Below are 10,596 nucleotides of genomic sequence, written 5' to 3'. Positions count from 1 at the left end.
CTGGCTGTTTGAGGCTGTGGACAGGTGTCTTTTATACAGATGATGAGTTCAAACAGGTGCCATTCATACAGGTAACGAGTGGGGGACAGAAAAGCTTCTTACAGAAGACGTTACAGGTCTGTGAGAGCCAGAGATTTTCCTTGTTTGAGGTGACCAAATACTTATTTTCCACCCTGATTTACGAATAAATTCTTTACAAATCCTACCATGTGAATTCATGGATTTTTTTTTCACATTCTGTCTCTCACAGTTGAAGTGTACCTCTGGTGCAAATTACTGACCTCTGTCATCATTTTAAGTGGGGGAACTTGCACAATCGGTGGCTGACTAAATAAATCGTAGTCTAAGGAGCTTGGAGAGAAAAGCGTCTGGACTTGAACGTGGAGAGCCACCTCCACAGGACAAGACTCAGCAGTCCATTACAGTAACGCGTTAACGCGTTACTGTAATCCAATTACTTTTGCAAGTAACGAGTAAAGTAAGGGATTATGTAGCACTTACGTGGAGTTACATAAAGTACCGATGGATAATTACCAAAGTAATAAGCAATTTGGGCTAGTGTCAGAAGACTGAGAACGACTCTTAGAGCTCTGGTACACGAATGGCAGAGAAACCAGACAAACACAGTTATGTGGCTTTAAAAGTACTTTAGTGATGTTAAGCCTTGTAAAAGAAATTTGTAAACAACACAGTATTACAACAGGTTTTAACAGAATGTCAAGTATAAAAATTTCCCCCAAAGTAGCAAAAAAAAAATAGAATTAAATAAAATTGTGCACAAGTAAAAGAATTAGTCTTTTTTAAGTCCAAATGGTACCGGTGGGGCCCATAGAATTCGTCTGACTAGGAGTGTGTGTGTGATTGTCTGTCCTACCGTACTACTTGTACAGTAGAGGATTGTAGTCCATCAATGTGCAAATGAGTGTGCGTGTACATGTATATCGTCTCCTAGGATCTTGGGTTGGCTCGCCATCCAGTGAACACTGGAACACTCTGGGTTCTGGAATCGCTGACCTGGTCTTTGGATTCGTCCCATATAAAAACCTGACCTATAAACAATGGCCAAATATATGTCACGTGCCCTTTAAGGATAACTCTCACAAATTAAACTAAAGTAGTGTCACAGTGCAGTAACTACTATTCAGATCAGCTATCATCAATTCAATCATCATCAGTTCAGTCATGTTGTACAACATTAAAATATCAAGTTTCAAAGGTCAAAGTATCAATATCCAAAATTTCACAGTATCAAGGTTCAATACTTATTTGTAACCTGCAGTAACATTAAAGATTATCTACAAGGTTTTAAACATTCAGGAATTATAGTCACCATATAATTCACTTTCATTGTAAACATTAATTACATCGATCAAAATAACTCACTGTACATATATATATCTAATCACAAATAAATAAGTATATTACCCCTTTTAAGAAATGGAATAATATGCAAATGCTTATCAGAAATTGAACAAAGTGCAAATAATCAATTTCAATAACACGTAAACACAAGGACTCAGTCCACAAATAGGAGTATTAAAATAGACGTGCTTAATCCCGCTTGTACCATAGGCCTACCAGTACAAGTGGAAATACACTAAAAATTACCTCCAAGTGTTCAATACTGAGTATTGTAAAACAACTGATTGACATCAAAATTTAAACAGGAAGCAGGATAAAGTCTGATTACAATTATCTCTCATAAAGTTATTTTTAGCTGCTTTAACCATTTACAGCTTTTCACATGTTAATGACTTAGTTAACGATCTAACTAGCATAACAACAGCGTTTCAGAGACATCGAACAACTGTACCCACACTCCGCACATCACGTGTCTGATTAGCCACATTTAGCTTACCGCCGTCGAGTGGATGCTCAGCATTTACATGGAGCCACAGCTCAGTAAACCCTCCGGTTTCGCTCTGCCCTTGACAACAAAAGTGCAAATACATAATTTGTGAAAAATATCAGTTTAGATGGTATTTCTTTTAACTCGTTAGAGGTTAATTTCTCCAGCTTACCGATAACAAAAGTTTTAGTCCGTCTGCTCTGTTCGGCTGTAGAAGCAAGAGACTGAAAACTTGGGAGCTGGTACTAAGGAGGGACAAGAGCTGCCTAGAGCTTCACCGATTGGCTGACATGTGAGGAGTGGGGTAAAACAATTGGCTCTCATCAGAGCTCATCAACCCTCTGAGAAAACTTAACCCTTGTTTGACCAGAGCATATCATATATAATCTGCATCCCTTCTATGTTTAAATAATTATTTTGATCTCATTTCACTTTCATTAACCGGGACAGTAAGAACAGAACAATGAACATTAAATGTTTTAATTTTTTTTCTCTTTCTGTTTGAGATGATTTTAGGAACTGGGTTACACCCTCCCCTCTTGAATTCATGCAAGTCCCTTTGCATGTCTACTGTGAACTGCATCATCTAAGAACAATAATTCAGCTTTAGAATTTAAAGAGTCAATGAAAGCTGTGGTTAAACCCTGAAATAATGATTTGACCACAGTGACAAGGGGATTTCCCAATTCAGCATAGTCTAGCCTTTTTGGTGGCTGGCGACTTCTTTCTGATCTTCGAACAGGAATTTCTTTGCTTGTTTGTTCATCTCTCTCTTTGTTTACTGTTTCCCTGTCAAATATCAAGTCCTCTCCTTCCTCATCACTCCCTAACATGTCCGAAAGAAGTAGGATTTGTTCATCCCTCATGTCAGGGCGATCCGTAGAAGGTAAGTCTCTTTCCTTTTCAGGTTCGTCATTTCCGGGTAAGTCTCTTTCCTTTTCAGGTTCGTCATTTCCGGGTAAGTCTCTTTCCTTTTCAGGTTCGTCATTTCCGGCTAAGTCTTCCCCATACAAGGCTTCTCCATAACTCGCAATCTGATTGTCATAAGGTTGGTTATGGTCAGCATGACTGGCTGGAACAACATCGGAGATGGTGTCTGCACAAGCTGGAGCATTACCAGCCAACTTGTCTTGATCTGCAGTCACATCATCTTGACCAAGACTTGATTTATGGGTCAGCAGAAGATCTCGCTTGACAATGTACGCCGAGTCATTTGGCACTGATCTATCTGCAAACCAGTGGACTGAAACAATATCATCCTCGTCCGAGGGGTGATCTGCTCTTTCATTGTCTTTCTGAGTGGTCCGTCGCGTTCTGGGCCTTTTCTTGGGTTCTGGTTGTTCAGGTTTCACTTCCTTGGCTGCAGAGAGGAACCCACAAGGGAGTAAGAGGTCTCTGTGTAGGGTGCGTATGGGGCCATCCCCGCCCTCTGGTTTAACGGTGTAGACAGGGAGGTCTCCAGCTCGTTTCACCACCACATGGACGGTCTGCTCCCATTTATCGGCGAGTTTGTGTTTTCCTCGAATGCGTATGTTCCTGACCAGCACTCGGTCCCCGATTTCCAAGGTAGATGTGGTCACATGTTTGTCAAATCTGGTTTTGTTCCTTTCGGCTACCTTTGCAGCACTCCATGTAGCTATTCTATAGCTCTCCTCAAGATGGGATTTGAGGTCCTTAACATATTGGGAGTGTGACTTGTTTTGTTGTTCTCTCACAGGTAAACCGAAAGCCAAATCGACAGGCAACCGTGGCTGACGCCCAAACATCAGCTCATACGGTGTGAATCCAGTTACCTCGTTCTTGGTACAGTTGTACGCATGAACTAAAGGCTTTACAAAATCCTTCCAATGTGACTTGTCTTTGTTCTCCAGAGTTCCAAGCATACTTAAGAGTGTTCGGTTAAAACGCTCCACCGGGTTGCCCCTGGGGTGGTACGGCGTAGTCCGAATCTTCTGTATGCCTGCTACTTCACACAGCCCCTTGATCAACTGAGACTCAAAATCAGGCCCTTGATCGCTGTGTAATTTTTCAGGAATCCCATAGTGTACTATGAAATGGTCCCACAGACACTTTGCGACAGTCCGAGCTTTTTGGTTCGATGTTGGGATAGCGACTGCATATTTAGTAAAATGATCTGTGATGACAAGAACATCTTTCACATTACTGCTGTCTGGTTCAATGGATAGGAAATCCATGCAGACTAGCTCGAGGGGTCTTGTCGTCATGATATTCACCAAAGGTGCAGCCTTCTCAGGTAACGTTTTCCTGCGCACACACCTGTGGCAGGTCTTTATCTTTTTCTCCACATCTGAGGACATTCTTGGCCAATAGAACCTGGCTCTGACCAGATCGAGTGTGCGCTCTATTCCCATATGACCCATATTGTCATGTAGGCTTGTCAACACAGACTCTCGCAGGTCTTCAGGTAAGACCAACTGGTAATGTTTATTACCGCCTTCTCTTCGTGTTCTGTAGAGAATGTCATTGCACAGCTCGAACCTGTTCAACTCTCTCAGCAACAGGACTACGTCTGGAAGTTCTTTCCTCAATGTGGGAGGGGGTTTCTCCCCACTCTCCATCTGGGTAATAACATGTCTGATGCACCGATCAGATCTCTGGCTGTCTCTGAGATCTGCCGGTGACAGGTGGGGAATGATGTGTAAGCCTCCCAATGTTTCTTCCTGCTCAAAGCTGTCAGGTATAGCATCTCCAGAAATGGCAAGACTTTCGACAAGGGTTATACCTGCATCATCACCCAAAGCTTCAGAGGTGGTTGAATGATAAACAAACTGTCTCTCACAGATAGCATGAACAACGTCCTGATCGACTGAGTCAATATTGTCTGGATCTGACAGATGTTGTTTTGCGAACTGGCATATCCGGTCTCTCTCTTTTTGAGATGTAAGGTCATCAGGTAGCCTGCCATGAGGACGACGCGAGAGTCCATCGGCATCTCCATTTTGTTTTCCAGAACGATACTGGAGTCTGAAATTGAAGGTAGAGAGGGACGCCAACCACCTGTAACTGGTTGCATCGAGTTTTGCTGAGGTGAGGATGTAGGTCAGAGGGTTTGAGTCTGTGACAACGGTGAACTGATTGCCATAGAGGTAGTCACTCAGCTTCTCTGTTACAGCCCACTTTAAAGCCAAAAACTCGAGCTTATGTGCTGGATAGCGGGACTCACTACTTGACAAACCTCTACTCGCGTAGGCGATAACACGCAGCTGTCCCTCCTGCTCCTGGTATAAGGCTGCTCCAAGGCCCGTAGTGCTCGCATCCGTATGAAGGATGTAAGGCAGCTTTGGGTCAGCAAAGGCCAGGACTGGAGGCGACGTTAGCTTCTCAATGATAGCCTCAAATGCTTTCTGGCATGCAGGGGTCCACCGTCCATAAAACGGCTCCTTTGGATCGTGATACTGATTACTCCTCCCTTTCGATTTGCAATGCTTCCTCAGTGGTGGATAACCGGACGTTAGATCGTTCAGCGGTTTCACAATACTTGAGTAGCCTTTAACAAACCGTCTGTAATATCCACAGAACCCAAGGAAGGATCTCAGCTCCTTAAGGTTCTGAGGGACTGGCCAAGTTTTAAGTGTGGCTGTCTTTTCTGGGTCGGTTTCTACTCCGTGTCGAGAAACAACATGCCCCAAGTACCGAACTGAGGACTGGAAGAACTTGCACTTCTCGGGGGACAGCTTTAAGCCATACTCCTTTAAGCGCTCCAGGACTTTCATGAGTCTGGCTTCATGCTCCTCAAGGGTTTTCGAGAAAACTATGAGATCATCCAGGAAAACAACAACTTCCTTCAGATTTATGTCTCCCATGCATCTCTCCATAAGCCTCTGAAAAGTACTTGGCGCGTTTGTCACTCCCTGTGGCATACGGTTGAACTCCCAGAAACCCAATGGACAGACAAAGGCAGTCTTGGGCTTGTCACTCTCTGCAACTTCGATCTGATAATAGCCGGATTTAAGATCGAGTGTACTGAACCACTTGGAACCTGAGAGTGCGGTGAAGGTGTCATCCAGTCTTGGGAGGGCGTATGCATCTTTCACTGTTTGTAAGTTTAACTTACGGTAGTCAACACACAGACGTACCTGACCGTTCTTCTTCCTGACCACAACAATTGGCGAAGAGAATGGGGACTCGCTCTCGCGGATTACTCCAGTTGCGAGAAGCTCTTGCAAATGCTTTCGAACAGCCTCTATGTCGTGCGGGTGAATCGGTCGGGCTCTGTGTTTGAATGGTGTCTCATCTGATAGCTTAATGTGGTGTTTGACCTTGTCTGTCCTTCCAAAATCCAGATCAGTCTGGGCGAAGACCTCTGGCATACTGCTCAGCTTTTGAGTAATGCGGTCTTTCCAGTCAGAAGGGATGGGAGAGTCGGCAAAGTCAAATGTCACACTAGAGGTCCTGGATGGTTCACACTCTGATGGCTCACTCACAATTTGTTTGTGAGATAGGACAGTCTGTATTGCACTGAGTTCTGCAATCACACTCTTTGCTGGGATGGTAATGTCATGCTCTGACTCATTGGAAACTACTACAGGTAGCTTGCACAACTGGTTATTTGGCAAGTCAAGGAGACAGGTTTGCACCAAAAGCCCCCCAGGCAGGGAAGATACTGAAGGATATTCCAACAGGGCAGATCTCTCAGTGTAAAATTCCTTGATTGATACTGTCCCCTCAAGAACAACTGTTTTCCCAGCTGGGACGTTCACTTCATCCTTGCCACGCATCCTCACTAATCCAACGTTTTCATCTGAACCTTGCTTTTGCCGCAACTCCAGTACTTTGAGTACGGTTCTGTACCCATGAGGAATGGGATGGTAGCCCTCTGGGTTTGCCTCTCTGTACATTTCATACACTACATCAAGAGTGTTTGTTCCTATCAATACACAAGACTTCGTTAATGTCCCGGTGTCTGGGACTACTAGAGCTAGCGTTTTGACTTCTAGTTCAGCACCAAGAAAGTCTTTAGGAAAGGTGATTCCAATCTCAACATAACCCAGGTAAGGTACAAGCTGCCCATTGGCCCCTTCAACCTCCAGAAGGTCATGTAGTGGCTCTATCTGTTGCTCAGACAAATACTGGTCATAGTAGGACTTGGTGACAGTGGTCACTTGAGAACCTGTGTCAAGGAGACAACTGCACACCTTACCTTTGATCGTGACTTGACCTGTACTCTTTGTGCCTATGAGCCTCTTAGGTAGTCTGAAAGGTTGTTCTCCAACATGGGATTGCCTCAAAGTGGCCTGTGCTCTTGGTTTAGCTTGACTTCCAGATTTAGCGGGACGATGTTGACCTGCTTCAGTCCCAGTTTGCCCCACAACTGAGACTGCGTCTAAAAATCCTGGTCAGCAGATGGAGTGTTTTGCATCTCCCAAATGCGACGCTTCTCTCTCAATTGCTTCCTCTTATCAGCGACAAGAGTGGGGTCTGGGTCATTACTGCAACTTGCTGAGATGTGGCCATCCTGACCACACTTGAAGCAGTACCATGGTTTTGGCTGGGTGCTCTGCCGCAAGTTGGCAGGCTTCGCACTTGTGACCTTGATGCTAGGTGTTGCCATAGCCATCTCACGTAAATCACACTCGGCCTTGTCCTTAGGCTTCGAGCTTTTCTTCTGTTTCTTTGCCATCAAATTAGTAAGCTGACTCTGTAGGGATGCAACTTGCTTCCTCAGATCTGTCAACGGGTCAGAATCAGATTGAGTCACTGCCTGTAGCTCACTACAGGTGCAAGTCTTTTGACAGTGCGCCACAACCCGCTGCCGGGTTGAGCCAAGGTGTTTCTTCATCCGTGTAGCTTTAGCTGCCAGTCTATCTTCTTCTGTCCGGAGCATTAATAGAAGTTCTGAGAATGTTGGGGGTTGGCTTTTCTTGTTTTCAAGATTAAGATCTGAGAGCAAGGTGTGGTCCCAACATCCACGACAAAACTGCTTGAGAATGTGTTTATCGGCATCCCCAGCAGAGACTCCTCCCCTCTTCAGAGTAAGGTTCAATGCGCCCTGAAGACGGCAGAGGTACGCAGAGGCCTTTTCACCAGGATCCTGAAGAGTGTTCATGAATTGGGCGAAAAGCTCCTCTCCATCTTCCACTGTTCCAAAAGCTGCATCCAACAACTGAAGGTAAGTCTCAGGTGTAGCTTCTGGGCTCAGTCTGTTGACAATGTCAGCTGCAGGGGACAACAAGCTCTCAAAGATCTTTCTAGATTTTTGAAGTTCAGACATGGCAGGGTCTTTCCTGAGAAGTTCGACATGTGAACGCCATGTGTCATAATCTGTCTCACCGCTGGGTCTGGGGATCCTGCCAGAGAATGACCGGAGTCTCATTGGAGAATATGAATGTGCAATCAAGTCATCTTTCTTCACGATGTGTTCCACAATGACTTTCTGAATTTCAGGTGGGTTGAAACTGTTTGCCGCACTAAATGGGCTCTTTTTGAAATCAACAGGTAGGTGTGGCTCCGCACCACCTTGAATCAATCCTACCTGGGGTGGATCTTCAGAAAACTGCTGGCGTGCAATCTCAGAAGTTTCAAGAGAGGGGTGAAGCTGGTTCTCCCTGTCTGGATCATCAACTTGCATGGAGGAGAGCATACATTCATCATCGATCTCTGAACTCCCAATGATTTCACTGATCTCTGTCATCATCGACTTCAGTACCTCTTCAAAACTTTTGCCACTCAGTTTTGCCACCTGCTTTATTTCATCTAAGTAGGACTTAGTAGCACTGCCACCCACCTTGGCAGTGTAAACGCTGGAGAGAGCTCTTACATGGTATTTTACACCGGGCTTCCCTTCAACTTCATATGTGTATGGCAAAAGATCAGTTAAGGCATCAATGGCGTTACCACTTCGGTACTCGACGATCAGGTTTTTGAAAAATTCTGAGTTTGGATCTACAACTGGGACGGCTCTAAAGGTACCATACTGCTTCAAAAAGTCAAGAACCCCTTCATCATCCAATGAATTGAGTGTACCACTAACAATTACTGCATTGGGGACTTTGATACCTGAGCTCAATACAAAATCCATCTTGTGGCAATAGCAAAAGATGTTTCAATGACAATACACACTTTAAGGAGGTTTCACTGCTGATATTCATGCACCAAAGAGCTCCTGGCTGGCTCGCCACTTTTGTAGCACTTACGTGGAGTTACATAAAGTACCGATGGATAATTACCAAAGTAATAAGCAATTTGGGCTAGTGTCAGAAGACTGAGAACGACTCTTAGAGCTCTGGTACACGAATGGCAGAGAAACCAGACAAACACAGTTATGTGGCTTTAAAAGTACTTTAGTGATGTTAAGCCTTGTAAAAGAAATTTGTAAACAACACAGTATTACAACAGGTTTTAACAGAATGTCAAGTATAAAAATTTCCCCCAAAGTAGCAAAAAAAAAATAGAATTAAATAAAATTGTGCACAAGTAAAAGAATTAGTCTTTTTTAAGTCCAAATGGTACCGGTGGGGCCCATAGAATTCGTCTGACTAGGAGTGTGTGTGTGATTGTCTGTCCTACCGTACTACTTGTACAGTAGAGGATTGTAGTCCATCAATGTGCAAATGAGTGTGCGTGTACATGTATATCGTCTCCTAGGATCTTGGGTTGGCTCGCCATCCAGTGAACACTGGAACACTCTGGGTTCTGGAATCGCTGACCTGGTCTTTGGATTCGTCCCATATAAAAACCTGACCTATAAACAATGGCCAAATATATGTCACGTGCCCTTTAAGGATAACTCTCACAAATTAAACTAAAGTAGTGTCACAGTGCAGTAACTACTATTCAGATCAGCTATCATCAATTCAATCATCATCAGTTCAGTCATGTTGTACAACATTAAAATATCAAGTTTCAAAGGTCAAAGTATCAATATCCAAAATTTCACAGTATCAAGGTTCAATACTTATTTGTAACCTGCAGTAACATTAAAGATTATCTACAAGGTTTTAAACATTCAGGAATTATAGTCACCATATAATTCACTTTCATTGTAAACATTAATTACATCGATCAAAATAACTCACTGTACATATATATATATCTAATCACAAATAAATAAGTATATTACCCCTTTTAAGAAATGGAATAATATGCAAATGCTTATCAGAAATTGAACAAAGTGCAAATAATCAATTTCAATAACACGTAAACACAAGGACTCAGTCCACAAATAGGAGTATTAAAATAGACGTGCTTAATCCCGCTTGTACCATAGGCCTACCAGTACAAGTGGAAATACACTAAAAATTACCTCCAAGTGTTCAATACTGAGTATTGTAAAACAACTGATTGACATCAAAATTTAAACAGGAAGCAGGATAAAGTCTGATTACAATTATCTCTCATAAAGTTATTTTTAGCTGCTTTAACCATTTACAGCTTTTCACATGTTAATGACTTAGTTAACGATCTAACTAGCATAACAACAGCGTTTCAGAGACATCGAACAACTGTACCCACACTCCGCACATCACGTGTCTGATTAGCCACATTTAGCTTACCGCCGTCGAGTGGATGCTCAGCATTTACATGGAGCCACAGCTCAGTAAACCCTCCGGTTTCGCTCTGCCCTTGACAACAAAAGTGCAAATACATAATTTGTGAAAAATATCAGTTTAGATGGTATTTCTTTTAACTCGTTAGAGGTTAATTTCTCCAGCTTACCGATAACAAAAGTTTTAGTCCGTCTGCTCTGTTCGGCTGTAGAAGCAAGAGACTGAAAACTTGGGAGCTGG

At 43.3% G+C, this 10,596-nt stretch overlaps 2 long non-coding RNA genes across 2 annotated transcripts; both read right to left on the bottom strand.

The window, feature by feature from the left end:
• Nucleotides 1-634: 634 nt before the first annotated feature.
• LOC145429869 (uncharacterized) lies at nt 635-2,092 on the bottom strand. The gene is made up of 3 exons (XR_013910203.1): nt 2,022-2,092; nt 1,859-1,927; nt 635-1,049 (listed from the first exon to the last, which is right to left on the bottom strand). It is a non-coding gene; the product is annotated as an uncharacterized LOC145429869 (long non-coding RNA).
• Nucleotides 2,093-9,136: 7,044 nt separating this feature from the next.
• LOC145429723 (uncharacterized) lies at nt 9,137-10,596 on the bottom strand. The gene is made up of 3 exons (XR_013910007.1): nt 10,526-10,596; nt 10,363-10,431; nt 9,137-9,551 (listed from the first exon to the last, which is right to left on the bottom strand). It is a non-coding gene; the product is annotated as an uncharacterized LOC145429723 (long non-coding RNA).

The sequence above is a fragment of the Astatotilapia calliptera genome, chromosome 7 (assembly GCF_964374335.1).
Source record: "Astatotilapia calliptera chromosome 7, fAstCal68.1, whole genome shotgun sequence".
Lineage (NCBI taxonomy): Eukaryota > Metazoa > Chordata > Actinopteri > Cichliformes > Cichlidae > Astatotilapia > Astatotilapia calliptera.
Note: the sequence above shows the minus strand (reverse complement) of the source record. Positions and strands in the feature narration are given on the sequence as shown.